The sequence below is a fragment of the Saccopteryx bilineata genome, chromosome X, assembly GCF_036850765.1.
Source record: "Saccopteryx bilineata isolate mSacBil1 chromosome X, mSacBil1_pri_phased_curated, whole genome shotgun sequence".
Classification (NCBI taxonomy): domain Eukaryota; kingdom Metazoa; phylum Chordata; class Mammalia; order Chiroptera; family Emballonuridae; genus Saccopteryx; species Saccopteryx bilineata.
The window spans coordinates 117,096,229-117,116,686 of record NC_089502.1 but is presented as its reverse complement, the minus strand read 5'-3'; the positions used below and the strand labels follow the sequence as shown (position 1 = coordinate 117,116,686).

Genomic DNA, 20,458 nt, shown 5'->3' with positions numbered 1-20,458 from the left:
CTCTTCTTCTCTCTGTTGTGCCTCAAGTTGCTTGTCTTCTATGTCACTAATCTTACCTTCTATCTGGCCTGTTCTACTAGATAAGCTTGTTACCTCGTTTTCACTTCATGAATTGAGTTTTTCATCTCTGTTTGATTTGTTTTTATAGTTTCAATTTTCATGGTAATATATTCTTTGTGTTTGTTGAGTTGTTTTCTGAGCTTCCTAAATTGCCTTTCTGTGTTTTCTTGTATATCTCTGAGTATTTTTAGGATTTCTATTTTAAATTCTCTGTCATTTAGCTCTAAGGTTTCCAATATATTAAATATTTTCTCCATAGATTTTTCCTCATCTATCTGTGCTATATCTCTGTCTTTTGTATCCATCATGTTCAATTTTCTTTTTCTTAATGGCATCTAAGGGTGGTTTTGTTGATAGCACTAATGAGAATTAATAAAGAATAAAAAGTAAAAAAAGAAAAAAATGGAAAAAAGGGAAAATTTATTATTGCCCTTTTTTAATTTTATTTTATTTATTCATTTTTAGAGAGGAGAGAGAGAGGGAGAGAGAGAGAGACAGAGAGGAAGATAGAGGAGAGAGAGACAGAGAGAGAGTAGGGGGAGGAGCTGGAAGCATCAACTCCCATATGTGCCTTGACCAGGCAAGCCCAGGGTTTCAAATCAGTGACCTCAGCATTCCAGGTCGATGCTTTATTCACTGTGCCACCACAGGTCAGGCTATTTCCCTTTTTTTAAAATTTTTCTCCTCTCCCCTCCTCCTTGAGAAAATATCGTGATGAACTGTGAATTTTATTGTGCTAAATGGATCAAAAACTACCTATAACGGAGGGCCTGAGTTGGGGAGAAGAGATAAAGGGGCAAAAAAAGAGGTAGGGACCCACAAAATGCAAAAAAGGAAAAAATTGGGGTCAAGAATAAAATGATTTGCTTGTAAGTGATGACCGACTAAGAGATATAATGAGAGGGATAAGAGGGAAATAGGAAAAGGAAAAACATTACTATTGTATTAAGTGGAGCAAAAACTAGATAGAATGGAGATCTGGGGTTGGGAGGAATGCTAATGAGTTATAAAGCAAAATAAAAAGCACCCAAAAGGCCACAAAGAAAAAAATTTGAGTCCCAAATAAAATAATTTGTTCGTGATTGAGAATTGAATGAGAGGAAAAGTAAAGGAGAAAAGAAGAAACTAATAGAGAGGGTAAAAAAAGAAAAAGGGAAAAAGGAAAGGAAGAAAAAAGAATAAAAAGAGAGAGAGAGTTAAGTGTTTTGGAGTGGAACCCTTATAGAGAGAAAGGAAGAAGAAAGAAAGAAAATGGGAAATTTAACACTTATGGGTAGTGTAGTTCAAGAAGAGGAAAGAATAAGAAGGGCAGAGAATAAAAGAACCAAGGTGGAAGAAAAAATATAATAAAGACAGGTAAATGAAAGAAACAAAAAAAAAATGGAAAAAGTTATAAAGTCTGTGGATTTTTCTTGATTTTGAGAGGTTACCTTCTTCCTTTTTCTTTCTTCTCCCTCTTTCTGGTCAGTGACTCTGTACCCCAGGCTCCACCTCATGGCACGCTTAGGTAGAGATTTGCAGTTGATAAATCTTTATGGTGATGTCATATATTAGGCTTCAGTCTCGTTGGTAGTCGAGGCTTGTTATTATTTGCAGGGTCCGACAGTGAGATTACGTTTTCCCGGAGCCTCTCTCCTCGTCTCTCCTTCCTGAATTAGCAGCCTGATGATCCAGCTATGAGGTTGTTGCTGCCTCTGCCTGGAGAGTAAGAGGCTCAGAGAGCTGGCAAATCCCCACTCTATCCCCACTTAGTACAGGTCTCTGGGTAAGGCTCTGTCAGTCAGAGCTGCCAGTGTAATCAGGCAGGGCTGGGAGCCAATTGCTCTCAAGGTGCCTTTCTATGAGCCCCCAGGTGTGTCCAGTATGCCTCAGCTCTCTGTGGGACCACTCTCCCCAGGCTTTTTGCACTTTGTAACCTGTTTTGGCTGTGAAGAAGATGCCCTAGTCACTGCCTGCAGAACAGGAGGTCTTAAAAGCTGCCAAGTCCCTCTTTTTAACGTATAGCCCTAAGTATGAAAGCTCTGCCAATCAGAAGTTGCCCCCACCCCTACATGCATAACAAGAGGCACTAAAAAAATATCACACCTCTTGTCTTAGATCACTGAACTGAGAGAGATCTTGTCAGCTAAAGCTGCGTGGGTCAGTTGGGAGGTGAGCAGAATGTGGGTTAAGCTAATTTCAGTGATTGGATCTGCAGATCTGCTCCAGAGACAGACTGCAAGCTGCTGTGCGCCCCTCCTTCTAATGCTTTCTTATTTTTTTCTTCCCAGAGATGTTAGCTTGAATGGCTGGGTGAGGTGCCCCGCTCACCCGGAGAAGTCTGGGCGTAGGGAAGTTTGCTTTCATGCACTCCCTGTGTGCCGCTGTTCAGGATGCAGAGACCACACCGAGACTCTGGTCACAGCCCAAGCAAAGGCCTCTGACCCTGCCCCTCTGTCCGGGAACATGGGTGCCCACTCCCGGGGAGCTAGGAGGAACCTGTTGTACACTATCCGTGCTCACCAACCAGGATATCGGAGCTAATGGCGGCTTCTGCTCACCCGTCTTTGCCAGGGTCCGGCATGGGCGTTAGCTCACGTGGGTTGAGTTGCCACAGGCACACTCTTTCCTTGGCTTGGACATCTATGCCACAGCCTGGCTCCCTCCACACACTCAGCCCTCATTCTCTCTCAGTTCCAAGTGAAAGCAGCCCTTGCTCAGGTTAGTGAGGAAGGCAGAGCGTTCCTTTCTCCATCTTATTTCCTTCAGGGTTGATTATATATTTAGTCGATTTTTTCGCTCAATCATACCTTCGTTTTCAGTGTGTGGGATTTCCAGTCGCTCCAAGGATAGATTTTTCTGTCTCTGGTTGAAGAACTTGTTTAAATTTGGGGGAGATTTATCGGTAGCGCTCCTCATGGCACCATTTCTCTGACGTCCTAAGATATTATTTCTAACCTTGGCAAAAACAGAAAACTTTGACATCATGCTCTGTTGTTAAGTGTGTGAGAAAACAATCATTTTCACATTGTTAGTAGAAATGCAGAACTATACTACCTGTGTGAATTTGATATTAATTAGCAAAATTATACATGCACTGATTCATTGATTCAGTAATCCCACTGCTAGGAAACTAATCCCCAAGATACATTCACAGAAATACGAAATGATTTATGCACAAGACTATTTGTTTTCCTACCATTTGCTAAAACATAAACAGTTGTAACAAAAAAGAAGAAAAACATGTTATACTTTTTAGGTACCTTTTGGGTAACAGAGATGTGGGAACTTATATACACACTCATATACACATACATGCATATTTGCTAGTCTTTTCAAAAAGAAACAGCAGAAGCATGCACCAAGAATTAATTAAAAGAAACAGTAAACTTTAAATTGGAAGAAGACAAAAGAGAGATGGTGGGAAGAACAAGGATAAAAGTTAAGAGATTTTTCTAATGTGGCTTGTTTTATAATTTTGACCTTATAAACTTGATATCTTTATATGTATATATATATACATATATATACATATATATACATATATATATCTTTCATATGTATATATATATTTGAAAGATAACATTAAATAAAAAAGGAAAAATGTAAATCAATGAATTTAAAAATAGAAGTTTGGCTGTATATATGTAAGTGAAACAAAAATAAAGATAATTAAATCTTAAGTTGAAGCTAGTGGTCCTGTTATTAAGTTTAATATTGGAATTATTTTATTTTATTTTTGGTGCCAAAACCTGGGGTCAACCCAAAAGTTAATGTATGATTTTAAAAATGTTATAAACATGCACACATAATCCATCATACACAAAGCATATAAGTAACTTACTAATATCATTTAGAACTGGGAGTTAATCTTTTAATCCCATTTAAATTGGGGAATTTAGAATTATTTAAAATTATGAACTTAGAATGTATTTACTTACCTTTTCAGAAACTTTATTTTCCATCAACTTTTTATTTCCATTCTGTAAAGAGCCTATGATAGTGGTTCTCATACTTTTTGAAGTCGGGGTACATTTAAAATCCTACAAATAATTGTAGGCACACTATATACAAATTTCTGAGAAATATGTTATAATAATTAAGTCAAATACTAAAGAAAAATATAAAGCCCAAGCGTGCTTTTATGGTAATTAAACAAAATATAGACAACAAAATTAAATTTATTCTGACATTAAAACACATTTCTATGTACATTTTTTGAGTTATGCTTTTTAGAATTTGTAAAAAAAGAGGGGTTAAAAATAAAAAAAATGACAAAAAAGTTATCTTTTTATAGATATAGATACATTCTTAGTAAGATTTAGTAAATTCGGCAGGTCCCGGTGCAAATGTGTTAACTTTTTTCATTCTTGTGTTAATAAGAAACATGAGCCTGCTGTGTCCTAATGATTTCTTGAATGTTTAGACATATATTTGAAAGGCAAACTCTCATTTCCTCATCAATACATTGAAGAATTCCTCTCTTTTTATTCTTAATTGTGTTGAGCATAGAAAATCCTAATTCACATAAATAGGATGTTGAAAATTGTAGTAAAATGTTCATAGCTTTTTTAGATATTGCCACATATTCTTTTATAGACATCCAAAAGGCTCCAAGATACAATTCCTTATGTTTAATCATCAGTCCAAAACCCCATCATACATATTATCTTAACTTTACACCAAACAAAGGATAGAAGAAACTTGCCTCCAGTCTTTCCAGGGAACATGGAGGGTAGTTTAAACAATCCAGCAAAGCTTAACAGCCTTTTGCAACTTAATCAGGCAAGTGAGGTGGGAGGTTGAGCAGACTGTCAGCTTACAGACAATTCCCCAGACCTCTGTCCCCCAAAATCTAAACTCCAAAAACCCTGTTGGTTTTTTGGTCCCCAACAGGCACATATTTCTCCAGAAGACGCACCTGGAAATCTTCTATTGTGCACTCATGTGCCCTGGCACACACTTTGAAAACCACTGGCCTATGGAATGCCCTGACCTGTTGTCTCAGTAGTTGAGCCTTTCTCAAAGTGTGGATGTCCCAGTTTTGATTCTGGTCAGGGTACACAGGAGAAGCACCCATTTGCTTCTCCACTCCTCCTCTCTCTCTCTCACTTCTCTCTCTCCCTCTTCCCCTCCTGCAGCCATGGCTAAATTGATGCTAGTGGGCCCTGAGCACGGAAGATGGCTCCATGGCCTCTACCGCAGGTGCTAAGAAAGAGCACAGTTGCTGATCAACAGAGCAATGCCCCAGATTGGCAGGGCATTGTCCTCTAGTGGGCTTGCCAGGTGGATCCCTGTCTAGGCACATGTGGGAGTCTGTCTCTGCCTCCCCTCCTCTCACTGAATTAAAAAAAAATCTTTTTTAATTTTAAAAAAGAGCCTGTGGAAGATGAGCTTATGACCACTCAGTGGTTGTTTCTACCCATTTCATTGCCTGAACAGTGGGAGCTGCTCACCAGTCTTCACTGGTGGGCTGAGCATTCTCATCTTCAGTAAGGAACCACTGACTAGGCACAGGGGATATTTGTGCGCTTTCAGCCCAGTCTGAAGCCTCAAGTTGAGCAGCAGTGAACTTGGGAGCTGGAGTGGTCCATTCACCCTGAAATTCCTCCTCCATCACAGCCTGTCAGCAGCATCCTGCTCTTCTTTTTCCATCTCTTCAGGGTCTCTGGAGTAGAGATCAGGCATGACTTCCCATGGATGCTCACGGGAGATGGTGTCACACATGCGCAGAACTTTCCAGGCCAGCATCCACATCAGACCCACTGAGTGAGCCCTCTTGTTCTTGCAAAGGATGGCAGTGTCCACATGGCACAGAGGAGAGTCTGTTACACAGAACAGTGGTAGGCAGGTTAACATGAGATGCCTCTGTGAGAGGCTTGTGGTCAGCCCTGGGGTCAGTCACCACCAGAAAAGGTTGCCCTTGATCAGGTTTGTGGGGATTCCAAGACTGAAGTGGCTAGCAATGGAAGTGGCCTCAGGGGTAGCTACAATCTTTAGCACAGCTTACTGGCCAGTGTTCCTAGAGGATATGACACTGACATCAGACAGATTTTCAGTGGCAGTAATGATATGAGCTGTCCACAAAACCTTGTTCCAGGTTTTCTTTGGATTTATAAGATAATGCCATATTTTTCCTTTTGTAGATGCACTGTTCCATTTAGAAGTCAAGGTTGGTGTCACCTAAGTACTTGTATTTCCCCATATTTAAGATGCACAATTTTTCAAAAAATTTGGGGTCTAAAAACTGGGTGCATCTTATACAGTGGCTGTAGATATTTTTACTTGCACTCCCTGCTTTTTTGTTCTTGTTTTTGCTTTTGTTTGTTGAAGACAGTGATTCGTCATCAGACACAGATGAGGACAAGTTAATGGATGGGAGTTCTTACAATAATGAAGAGTAGTACGAATTTTATGATGAATAAAACTCGAGTTCAATAACTTTATCCAATACATTTTTTTTCAAATTTTGGGCCCCAAAATTAAGGTGTGTCTTATACATAGGAGCGTCTTATACATGGGGAAATACAGTAAGTCGCTGCTGCAAGAAATTTGGGGATAGTTTTCTCCTTCATTTGCAGAATATTAGGCTACAGATGTGAAGTTTCCCTTTCTGAGAGGAACCCAGAACAATGCCGTATGGATTCCTCTCTGGGTAGAATTTATTTATTTTTTTTTTTTATTTTTATTTTTTTTTATTTTATAATTTTATTTTTTTAATGGGGTGACATCAATAAATCAGGATACATATATTCAAAGATAACAAGTCCAGGTTACCTTGTCGTTCAATTATGTTGCATACCCACCACCCAAAGTCAGATTGTCCTCTGTCACCTTCTATCTTGTTTTCTTTGTGCCCCTTCCACCCCCTATCCCTCTCCCATTCCCCCCTCCCCACCGTAACCACCACACTCTTATCAATGTCTCTTAGTTTCACTATTATGTCCCACCTACGTATGGAATAATACAGTTCCTGTTTTTTTCTGATTTACTTATTTCGCTTCGTATCATGTTATCAAGATCCCACCATTTTGCTGTAAATGTTCCGATGTCATCATTTCTTATGGCTGAGTAGTATTCCATAGTGTATATGTGCCACATCTTCTTTATCCAGTCATCTCTTGATGGGCTTTTTGGTTGTTTCCATGTCCTGGCCACTGTGAACAATGCTGCAATAAACATGGGGCTGCATGTGTCTTTACGTATCAATGTTTCTGAGTTTTGGGGATATATACCCAGTAGAGGGATTGCTGGGTCATAAGGTAGTTCTATTTTCAGTTTTTTGAGGAACCACCATACTTTCCTCCATAATGGTTGTACTACTTTACATTCCCACCAACAGTGTATGAGGGTTCCTTTTTCTCCACAGCCTCTCCAACATTTGCTATTACCTGACTTGCTAATAACAGCTAATCGAACAGGTGTGAGGTGGTATCTCATTGCCGTTTTGATTTGCATTTCTCTAATAGCTAAAGAAGATGAGCATCTTTTCATATATCTGTTGGCCATTTGTATTTCTTCCTGGGAGAAGTGTCTATTCATATCCTCTTCCCATTTTTTTATTGGATTGTTTGTTTGTTTGTTGTTGAGTTTTATGAGTTCTTTGTATATTTTGGATATTAGGCCCTTATCTGAGCTGTTGTTTGAAAATATCATTTCCCATTTAGTTGGCTTTCTGTTTATTTTGTTATCAGTTTCCCTTGCTGAGCAAAAACTTCTTAGTCTGATGTAGTCCCATTCATTAATTTTTGCCTTCACTTCTCTTGCCATTGGAGTCAAATTCATAAAATGCTCTTTAAAACCCAGGTCCATGAGTTGAGTACCTATGTCTTCTTCTATGTACTTAATTGTTTCAGGTCTTATGTTTAGATCTTTGATCCATTTTGAGTTAATTTTTGTACAGGGGGAGAGACTGTAGTCCAGTTTCATTCTTTTGCATGTGGCTTTCCAGTTTTCCCAGCACCATTTATTGAAGAGGCTTTCTTTTCTCCATTGTGTGTTGTTGGCCCCTTTATCAAAAATTATTTGACTATATATATGTGGTTTTTAGAATTTATTTTTCTTGCTCTAAAATAAATAAAATAAATGTCTCTTAGCTTTCCACTAAAATGCCTGAGAAACTGCATTCTCAGTAGAAAAACAACTCAGTAGAAAAATCAAACATATCATGCAGATATATATTCCAAATATAATTTTTCATTGAAAGAAACTACCAGGGTTCCTAGGAGGCATGTATGTTTCCAAGCTATGACCAGAAAGCCCCAAAATAAGCCTGGTTATCTCGTGATTTCAGAATTCTATACCTAGATTCTGTCACACACTATGCAAGGACACAGGAGGCAACTTGGACTCCTGCTAGCCAAAGATGGGACAACTTGAGCTTTGAAAAGAAAAATAAATAATTAAATGTATCAAATTTATTAAAATTGATAATAAATCTGATTATCATAATTAAGCTTAACCCTTCAGAGTTCAACTCTTAAGATTTTACTTATGTAACCAGTTCATTATACAGAAAATTCACAGGAGGTAAAATAATCAATAGTAATTACACAGCACTACTTATGACATATTCTTGCCAAAAATATACTGAATCAATTTGACTTCTAGGTTAAACAAACAGTTATATAAAATTTTGGCAAATAGAAAAAATATGAAAAATTTAAACACATACAGCAGAATAGTATATGAAAACCAGAGTAAAGCAAATAATATAGAAATTAAGAGGTAATAAGTATAGCATCATATTTTTATGAAAATCAAAACACATAATAGAGAGAATCAGCAAGACAGAAGTTAATTATTTTTTAAAAATAAAACTGCAAAGTCACTGGCAAAATTAATCAATAAGAACAGCAGCATGTGTAAACAATATGAGGGAGGACATAAATAAAGATAAAACTCAGTCCCTGGTCAGTTGACTCAATGGTAGAGGGTTGGCTTAGCGTTTGGATGTCCTAGATTCAATTCCCAGTCAGGGAACACAGGAGAAGTGACCATCTGTTTCTTCATTCTTCCCCACTCTCTTCCCCTCCCACAGCCATGGCTTGATTGGTTTGAATGCATCGGCCCAGGCACTGAGGATGACTTGTGGAGCCTCTGCCTCAGGTACTAAAAATAGCTCAGTTGTGAGCATGGCCCCAGGTGACCATAGCATTAGCCCCAGACGTGGGTTGCTGGGTGGATCCCAGTTGGGGAACATGGGTGAATCTGTCTCTCTCTCTCTACTCCTCTCACTTGGAAAAGAACAACAACAAAAAATAGATAAAACTCAGATAACAAAGAAAAAGCAATTTAGAATTTTATAACAATATACTTAAAAATCTAGACAAACTAGTCGCTTTTCTAAAAAAAAAATGTTATAAAAATTAACTCAAGCCTGACCAGGCAGTGTCATAGTGAATAGTGCATTGAACTGGGATGTGGAGGACCCAGGTTCAAAACCCCAACGTCACCAACTTAAGCGTGGGCTCATTTGGCTTGAGCAAATCTCACCAGCTTGAGCCTAAGGTCGCTGGCTTGATCAAGGGGTCACTCAGTCTGCTGTATCCCCCCCCCCAGTCAAGGCACATATGAGGAAGCAATCAATGAACAACTAAGGTGCCGCAACAAAAAATTGATCCTTCTCATCTCTCTCCCTTCCTGTCTTTCTGTCCCTATTAGTCCCTCTCTCTGTCTTTCTCTGTCTCTGTGACAAAGAGAAATTTCACTCAAAACATTGTCTTATAGCAAACGAATTGAATCAGTTTTTTCAAATGTAAAGTATTAACAAACACCAGGCCTAAGTTGTTTTCAGGCAAATTTTACCAATTTACAAAAAATAAATCTAATCTCATAAACAAATTTTCAGATAATAGACGAACAAAAATAAGTAGACTACTCCACAATTCATGTAATGATGAGAATATAACCTCAATAGAAAAACCTGACCATGGCAGACTAAGAAAGAAAAATTAGAGACCAAAGACCTTATTAACACAAATGCATGCAAAGATCCTAGACAAAATATTAGCAAATTTAACCTAGCAGTGTATAAAGAACATAATATATCTTGCCCAGTTGAGCTTTTTTGAATTTTTTTAATTAAATGAAAGCAGGGGAAGCAGAGAGACAGACTCCTGCATGCACCGTAATGGGGATCCACTTGGCAAGTCCTCTGTGGGGCGATGCTGTGCCCACCTGGGGCCAAGCATTCAACCGAGCTATTTTTAGTGCCAGAGGCAGAGGCTCCAGGGAGCCATCCTCAGAGCCAGGGGCCAACTTGCTAGAATCAACCAAGTCATGGCTGCAGGATGGGAAGATAGAGAGAAAGAGAAGGGGGAGGGGGAGGGATGGAGAAGCAGATGGTTGCTTCTCCTGTGTGCCCTGATCGGGAATCGAACTTGGGACATTCACATGCCAGGCAGACATTCTACCAGTAAATCAACCAGTCAGGGCCTAAAATTTTTCAAACACGAGTTGTATTTTCGTAACAGTACTCTAGTTGCCATGTTGAGAAGAGACTGACAGGGCAGAAGAGGCAGAAGGTGGGAGAACAGTAAGAAGCAGAGTTGCCAGATAAAATTTTTATTGGCTAAATTGGACAACTATAGTTAAGAGGTTACTGCAATAATTGTGATGAGATTTGTTGTTGGCTACCAGGATGATGGCAAAGAATATGATGAGCAGTGGTCAGATCTTGGAAACATTTTGCTGTTACATGCAACAGGCTTTTGATGGTTTGGATTTGGGTTATTTTCTTTTTTTTTCTTTATGTAGATTTATTAAATTATTAGCTTATTGCCAGGTTAGTCCAGAGATTCTAGAGGGACATGTCGCTGTTCTCAGCTAGAATAATGGAACATGGCTTTTAGAAACATGTTCATGTCATTCATTTCTTTTTTTTAAATTAATTTTAATGGGGTGACATTGATAAATTAGGGTACATATGTTCAGAGAAAACATCTCTGGATTTGGGTTATTTTCTATCTCTCTACCATCACTTTCCCGCACAGTTTAGGCCATATCCTCTTACTACAGTTCTGAAATAGCCTCCTAATTGCTCTGTTGCCTCTAGCCCTGTCTCTTTACGATTCAAAATTCCAGTCTAAGTAATATACCTGAAAATATAAATCTGATTTTTCACTACCTAAGTCCCTTCAATGACTTGTTTTTGCCCTTTGGATAATGTCTGACACTTAAAAGTAGATGACATTCACTTTACAAGGTCATCACTTCCACAGTACCACCAATCTTCACTTTCTCTCTGGCTAAGTCCTATTCACTTTCTATTTCTTAATGTAAATGTGGCATTCTCAAGGAGATCATCACTAAGACAAGTTTTGTTTCATGGCCATAGATTTCCATAAAATTCTAATTTCTCCTACCATAACATTCCATAAGCTATAATATAATCCTTTATTTAATTGGATGTTTTCTCAACTGTTTTGTGACTTTATAGGAAGGTAAAGATGTGAATATTTTGTTTATTATTGTATCCATAGACTCTGAAGAATGTTTAGCACAGAGTATATAATCAACAAATATTTTAAATAAGTGATTTACTAGTTGTATATTTACATTTCATATTTGCACAAAGATTATTGATGTCTTCAAGATAACAAGTGGTAAATTTTATAACAGCACACTAAATGGTGCTACTAATAATTTTATTTGCTATAATAATTGCATAGAATGAGTTTTTTCTTTAACTTAAAACATGAATTTGTGTATATATATCACAAAACATAATTATGACAGTGTATATTTTTACATTTTACTTTAAAAACAATAACTTCAATCTCTAATTATAATGTAGAGCTTCATTTCTACAATATAAAAAATTAACTTTTATTTCTGTATATTTTATTTCACTACCTTTCAATAAGATAACTTAAAGGAATAGAAACATTAAAAAACATTTATTTCTTTTACTGTAACCAATAGTGAAAATAATGAAAAAAATCAAATGATTCGAACAGAAGTCAATGATACATAAAAATTACAAAAGAAAAAGGGGTATATTTAAAACTTTGGGGAAGGATTAATAATTTAAATATTCATTTCACTGAAAGAGTAAACTAAACTTCAGATCAAAAAATTAAAAAAGTTAATAACATTAAACAGTAAATACTATGAACTTATGGCCTTTGTAAAAGTAATATCTGGACCCTGGCCAGTTGGCTCAGTATTAGAGCATCAGCCTGGTGTGTTGAAGTCCCAGGCTCGATTCCCAGTCAGGGCACACAGGAGAAGTGACCATCTGCTTTTCCACTCATCCACCTCCCCTTCTCTCTCTCTCTCTCTCTTCCCTTCCTGCAGCTATAGCTAGAATGGTTCAAGCAATTTGACTCTGAGCACTGAGGATGGATCCATAGCCTTGTCTCAGACACTAAAATGGCTCGGTTGCTGAGCAATGGGGCAGTGGCCACAGATGGACAGAGCATCAGTCAGTGTGGGGGCTTGCCGGGTGGATCCCAGTCTGGGTGTATGCGAGAGTCTGTCTCTCTGCCTCCCTGACTCTCACTTAATAAAATAATAATAAGAAGAAATAAAAGTAATATCTGGCCATGGCCAGTTTGCTCAGTGGATAGAACGTCAGCCCCTTGTGCAGATGTCCTGAGTTTGATCCCAGTCAGGGCACACAAGAGAAGCAATTATCTGCTTCTTTCCCCCTCACCTTCCGCCTTCTTACCCTCCTACCCTCTCACAGCCAGTGGCTCGATTGGTTCAAGCGTAGGCCTCAGGTGCTGAGAATAGCTCGGTTGATTCAAACATCTAGCTTCAGGCCCCAGACAGGAGTTGCCAGGTGAATCCCAGTTGGGGCACATCATCCTCTCACTTAAAGGGAAAAAAAGGAAGTAATATCTTTCCTAGTGTTAGCTAGAATTTGACCCAGCATTAAACTCATCCTATTTACCAAACTTACTCAAATGGCAAAATCTGATATGCAATACTTAGTGCCTAGAATTTAGTTTCTAATACCTTTTCTCATCCTTTAGTTTTTTTTTGTTTTGTTTTTTTGTTTGTTTTAAAAAAGTACTAGCTCTTCTTGAATAATAGCTGATCCCATGACCTGGAATATATTATGGCTGCTCAAAAGTGAAGAGGATTTCAAAATGGCTTGGACATTGCAAGGCTAAATGAGCTAGTTAAAAAAGATTCACATTTTCTAAATTTTGACAATAGACACATAACAGAGAAAATGGTACAGTAATTATATTTGTGAATAAAAAGCATGACCCTTTATAGTGTAATTTTTACTTATTTTATTAGTAAATTTTAATGATAAGGGGATGTAATCTATATAGTATTCTTTTTTCTGTTAAGTAATTATCTTTTTATGAAGAGTAAATTTGTATCTTTCTTAATATTTTTTATGTAAGCCAAATTGCTTAGGAAAATTAAGATCCTACAGAAACAAATTGATTATAACTGATGGTCTTTCACCATATATAGGAAGAAAGAAATTTCAACTGGTTTTGCAAGATGAAGAATGAAACAAAGAGCATATTCCTTATTCATCAGGACATGAAATCTCTGAATGACAATACTAAGTATAATCAGATGATGATGAGGTTTACTTGTCCCCAATAATGATAAGAGACCAGAGCAATACAAAATATTTAACTGGCAGCATGCTATAGAGCATTGGACAAGTCAGAGTGAAAGAATAGATTATTTGGGAAAGCTGACCGGGGTGAAGGATAGCAAAACTTAAGTAAAAGGATGAAATTTGACATAACTCATTGATCTTTATTATTAAAATAACAGGATCAGGAACTCCAGCTTGAAGTATCTTAAAGGGCACAACTAGTATATCCCATACCCCATTCAAGAAGTAATTAGTTGGTATTTAGAACTTACAACTTTGACTGGTCTTCTTGACATTTGGATTGTTTCTGACCTACATACCAAGATGATCATAGCTGTAAATTTCCCAAGTCTGCTTGTTATGATATAATTACTGTTTCACTAGAATAACTTTCTAATAGTAAAAACACTCTGTCAAAAGTACAAACATTTTAAATATTTGAACATAATTTGATAAAAATTTCATTCGGAATGTCTGTAATACTGCATACCATATAAACAGTAGTAAAGACGAGTAATTTTCCCAGAGGATGTTTATAGCAATTACTTCCCCAATGTCTGTTCTCTCTTTTACTAACACAAAGCACGTTTCATACCAGACAGCAGTATGTCCATCCCAAAACTACATTTCGCAGTGCCCTTAGGTCCAGGAATAAACAACAAGATACAGCATAAACTAGGTAAATCTCCTGAATATTTTCCATTCTTCCTCCTTTCCTTACCTGGAAGAAAGACATGAGATTAGAGCTAGGGCAGGAATCTCAGAACCAGAGGAAAACTTGGAAATCAAAATCAATTGCTAAGAATGATGATAACCTCGAAACTATCAAACAAGCCCGGGTTGCATACACATGTAACTTATTTTAGGTGAGAAAAATAATAAACCTCTGTGTTGTTAAAGAATATATTATACTTCCTCTAATTAGGAATGCTGTTTTAAAATTTTGTTTACAATAACAGTTACAATTAGTTTAATTTTAACTTCTTTCTGGACTATGTACCAGTTCCTCTTTGCCAGGTTTATTCTATACTTGTGATCTCTTTGCTCTGTCCAATCCAGTTCCAAAATTTTTCCTTAATTCCACATGTTATAATTCACAGATTTGTATCTCTGTCATAGAACTCTCCTAAGAAATGTAATCCTAACTGCTTTCTCAAAATTTGAGATTTCCATTTAAATATCTTAAAGAAGACACTAAAAATATTCCCCACACTGCACATGCAACCTCCCCAATACTGAACCCACTTCTTCTAACATGCTTCATCTTAGTGATACACATCAATGTCCAATAAATTATACATATCAAAACCCTAGTGCCTAATTCAGCACATTTTTAAGATGTCCTCTTCTGTCATCTCAATCACCACCACTCTAATTCACCATCTTTGGAGGTGTTCAAAAAAAAAAAAAAATAGCACCATAGGTTGTTTCCCTATATCCATATTGTCCAAATTGTTCTCTTTTAATCTATTCATCATCCAATGTGAATTTTTAAAAATGTAAATCTGGGACTTGGCTGGATTGTTCAGTTGGTTAAAGCATCATTCTGAAATACCAAGGTTGTCAGTTCGATCCCCAGTCAGAGCACATACACGAAGCAACCAATAAATGCACAATTAAGTGAAACAACAAATAAATGCTCTCCCCCTCTCTCTTTCCCACCTTCCTCTTTTTTCCTCTCTCATATCAATTAATAAATAATAAAAAAGTGAACCTGAACATGCCTCCCCTGTACACACACACCAGAAATTAATCAATGACTTTCATTGCTTTTCGATAAAGACCAAAAATGTTAATATGTCCTATAAGGCTATGCATGCTCTCTGGCTCCTGTCACTTCCTATATGTCATGTGACACTATGATCTCCTTTTCTCCTCTATAGTCACAATGGTTTCTTTCAGTTCCATGACCATGTTGTGGTTACTCTCTTCCAGGTATCTTTGAATAGATTTTCACCTCATCCCAATGACTTTAATTACTTCTGTTTATTCTTTAGTTCTCAACTCAATAAAATATTTCTCAGCTGTCCTTGATTTTCTCTGTGTGTTCTTTCTCTTAGTTATACACTCTTCAGCACTGCATAAGTACAACTATCACCTGATAGCGCTATGTGAAATTTGGACCATTTTTTTTATCCTGATTGCCTACCATTGTGTCTGACTAATAATTTCACTACAGATAGCTATCATTAAATGTTTAATTAATAAATTCAAAAGTAATCCATATTGATGCTAGCTAGAATATATCATCGAGTATGTCTTATAAGAGAACACGGATGGTTCACTTTCTCCCTCCTACATACATGATTGACAAATGACCTGGCATATAATAAATCTTTCTTTCCTTTCTCTCTCAAAATATTGTGAATTGTACTCTGCTCTCTTTTGTACTTATTGCAGAGGTTTCAAAGGTCATTATTTATTCCTTAGAGTAAGAGTCATTTTTCTGCCTCCTGGATTATACAATTATTCATTTTTTCTTGAAATGTTTTATGAATTCACTAGGATAAGAGGGAGTGTTTTTTCTTAGTAAATACTTTGTCTTGTAAGTCAAACTTTTCTTCAGTTGCATAATATTTTCTTAAATTATATCTCATATAGATTTTCTTTCATATCCTTTGGTTTTTATCTCCTCCTTAGGAACATAAATTTTCTTATTCTATCTTCCTATGCCTTATCTTGTGGTTTGTAATTGTCTCGTTTTTTCTTTTCTGTTATTTTGTATTCAGGGTAAGTGTCCTAGATTTGTCCTCCACATGACGGATTCAATGTCTGCAACACCGTCGCTACACTTCATTATATCTAAGACTAAATTTCAGTCTGCAATATTAAATCCTTTGACACATTCCTTGTCTCACTGTAGTCTCTATTCATTTCTTCCTGACACTAAAATCAACTCAATTTTCATCATGGATTCTTGTGTTCTCATCATAGCTTTCAACACTGACTGAGACCATAAGAGAGTATCAGCTTCCTAAAACTAATTTCAGTTCATGTGGTGTATCTTTCTTCAAAAGTTTGGGTTTTGTTTTCTTTTGTTATTGTTGTTTTTTTACAAGTAGCAACACCCATGACACTTCACCTGGTGTTATGTTCATATAGGGTCTAAGTCAGTGAATTCTCCTTTCTCATAACTATATTATTGCTATTAGAATTATTTTTATGATTTGCAAAACAAAGAGAAAACTGATTAACTCATACCATAACTTCTGCAAAAAAATTTTTTGTTGTTACTATTTTGTAATTGTATCAGTTTTTTGTAAATATTCTGGTCCAAGGAAGGATACCTTGGTCTCACTGCCTGGGTGCCCTTAAGAATTTTTTTTTTCCTTTCATTAGCAGAGATGGTAAAAATAACTAACTACATCTTCCATAGGATACCATTCCCACAGCTCTCTCAACTCAGAACAGGACTGATTGGAGAATGAGAGGCATGAATGGGACAGATTGAGGACAGAGGATACAATCCTCTCTTTTTTTCAGAAGAGTGAAACAATTTAACAAATATATGAATAAGAGTTGCTATAGTCCTTTCTTCCCTCTGCAATCTTTGTTGTCCACACCTTATTCTGCTTCATGACCTTACTCACACTCAATAGATAGAAATACTTCTTTGAGTTATGCAGATTAGAGATTCCTGGTTTTCATTGTTGTTGAAAGTTTAAAACATTTTGGAAGGTTTATTGTTTATTGTAATGGTTAAAGAGTAAATAATTTATTAATCCTTATCTGCCATCATAACTTGAAAATCCCTAAATAATATCTGCTATGTTCTTTGTTAAATATTTTATTTAGAAAATTAAATCTAATGGAGTGACACTGATCAATAAGAGTACATAAGTTTCAGGTAAACATCTATATAGCATTTGAACTCTTCATTGTGTTGTGTGCTCATCACCCAAAGTCAAATCATTTTCTTTCACCATATATTTGTTCCTCTTTAATACCCACACCCCGTTCTCCTCCCCTCAACCTCCCCCCTGGTAACCACTTTTCTTTTATCTATGTTCATGAGTCTCAGTTTTATATCCCACTTATATATGAAATCATATACTTCTTAGCTTTTTCTGATTTACTTATTTCACTCAGTATAATGTTCTCAAGGTCCATTCATGTTGTTATAAATGGCAATATGTCATTGTTTCTAATGGCTGAATAGTATTCCATTGTATATATGTACTACATCTTTTTTATCCAGTTCTCTATCGAAGGACATTTTGGTTGTTTCTATTGTCTTGGCCACTGTGAATAATGCTGCGATGAACATGGAGGTGCATGTGTCTTCACATGCCAATGTTTTCAAGTCTTTTGGGTAGAAACACAGAAGAGGGATTGCTGGGTCATATGATAGTTCTAGTCTTAATTTTTTGAGGAACAACCATACTTTCTTCCATAATGGCTGTACTAATTTACATTCTCACCAGCAGTGAATGAGGGTTCCTTTTTCTCCACAGCCCCTCCAACACTTGTTCTTACCTTTCTTGTTGAGAATAGTCAATCAAACAGGTGTGAAATGGTATCTCATTGTAGTTTTGATTTGCATTTCTCTAATAACTAATGAAGATGAACATCTTTTCATACATCTGTTGGCCATTTGTATGTTCTCTTGGGAGAAGTATATGTTCAAGTCCTTTCCCCAATTTTTAAAATTTTTATTAATTTTAATTTATTGTGTTTACATGGATTCAAGTGTCCCACTGAATACAACACTCTCACCCTCACCCCTGTGTCCTTATTTATACCCTCTTTGACCCCCCTCCCCCTAACTCCCTCCCCTCTTCCCTCTGGGATTTGCTGTCCTGTTATCTGTATCTCTGTGTTATGTATATATAATTTTACTAATTCCTTCCCCTTCTCTGATCCTGTCCTCTCCCCATTTTTTAATTGGATTGTTTGTTTGTTTCTGAGCTTTGTGAGTTTTTAAATATAATTTGGATATTAACTCTATATCAGAGCTGTTGTTTGTGAATAGCATCTTCCATTTGGTTGGTTGTTTTTTTGGTTTTTTTGTCAGTTTCTTTTGCTGTGGAGAAACTTTTTAGTTTGATATAGTCCCATTCATTTATTTTTGCCTTTACTTCCCTTGCTTTTGGGGTCAAATTCATAAAATGTTCTCTATGGCCAAGGTCCATGAGTTTAGTATCTATGGTTTCTTCTATGTACTTTATTGTTTCAGATCTTATATTTATGTCTTTGATCCATTTTGAATTAATTTTTGTGCATGGGAGCAAATTGTAGTCCAGTTTCATCCTTTTGCATGTGGCTTTCCAATTTTCCCAGCACCATTTATTTGAGGGTGTTTTTTTTTCTGTTGTGTGTTTTTGGCTCCTTAGTCAAATATTGTGTGTGTGTGTGTGGTTTGTTTTATTTCTGGGCTCCTGATTCTGTTCCATTGGTCTGCATGTCTGCTTTTCTGCCAGTACCACGCTATTTTGATTATCATGACTCTGTAGTACAATTTGAAGTCAAGTTGTGTGATACCTTTGGCTTCATTCTTTTTTTTCAGGATTGCTTTGGCTATGTGGGAGTTTTTGCAATGTTCTTAAACAGAAAATTATTAAAGGTTCCAAAGACTAACTGGCAAAGGCCTTTGTGAACAAATAATTGGAATGTTTAGGCCATATTCCAGTCTTTGAATATCTTTTCTCTTTTTGTATTTTCAACCAAATTTAAATGCTTAAATATTTGTGTTTATATATATTTATAGTCCAAATATCAATTAGAACATTAACATGTATTACAGATGACAATATATATTCACAGTGTCAGATCTTTTGTTTCATTTAATCAACTGTACAATGATTAATTTAGTTGACATTTATAAGAAAATGAATATGTTTGATCAATGTGAACTGTTCATAGTAATACTACCTAACAGTAACTTATTTTTGTGCTGACGATTTTTTAGTTTAACTCACCCTACAGAAGGCAAATCTTCCTTGAAGTTAGAATTCACCTTTTGCATACATTTAATTCTTCCTCTACACTAAGTGCCTTTGATTATCTCTTTCTCAATAGGAGGAAATATTGTACTTGTCTAACCAATGTAGTCAGCACATATCCTAAAAGAAAAATTTTCTTACTACAAATTAACTTAAATGTGTGTAACAGTTTTGTTAGAATTATTTATTTATTCAAAATTTACAGTTTTACAAAGAAGAAAAATAATTTTCTTTTAAACTTATTTTATTTTCTGGAGGATTTGGGGAGAATAGGTATATGGGTAATATAACAACCATTTCAGAGCTTTTAAAATTAATTTTTATGGAGTTATATATAAATGATATTTATTTTAATGTATACTTTATTTGATTAACAAAAGAATTTGGGAGGACTTATAAAAATACACAAGAAATTACTAAAATAGAAAAAAAATCTTTGCAAATTATTGAATTTTTAAGAAGGTAAGATAACAATGACCAGCATAATAGGTTCTGTCATTTATTAAACATTTAATTGTGTTAAAGCAAAATAAAAACAAAAAAGGTCATATGAATCCATAATATAATAATAAATTTCAAAGGAGAGGTGCTTTGACTAATATAAAACTTTCTTATATTATTATAGTTTTAAATGGACTAAGATAAGACTCATTCATTTATTCCTTCATTCAGTTCACTTAATGTATATGTGTTGAACACTTCCTATTCACCAAACACATATAAAAACAGCGATTTTTAGCAGGAAAATAATAAGGGTGGGGCAAAAGTAGGTTTACAGTTGTGAGTACACAAAACAGTTTATTCTTGTATTATTATTTTTTATTATATTATTTTCCATATGAAAAACTGTAAACCTCCTTTTCTCCCACCCTGTACACAGACAATATTTTCTGAATTCATGAAG

The 20,458-nt window shown here is 36.1% G+C and overlaps 1 pseudogene; it reads right to left on the bottom strand.

Annotated features, from left to right (window-relative positions):
- Positions 1-5,434: 5,434 nt before the first annotated feature.
- Positions 5,435-20,458, bottom strand: part of LOC136317812 (small ribosomal subunit protein uS2-like) — a 135,350-nt pseudogene continuing 120,326 nt past the window's right edge.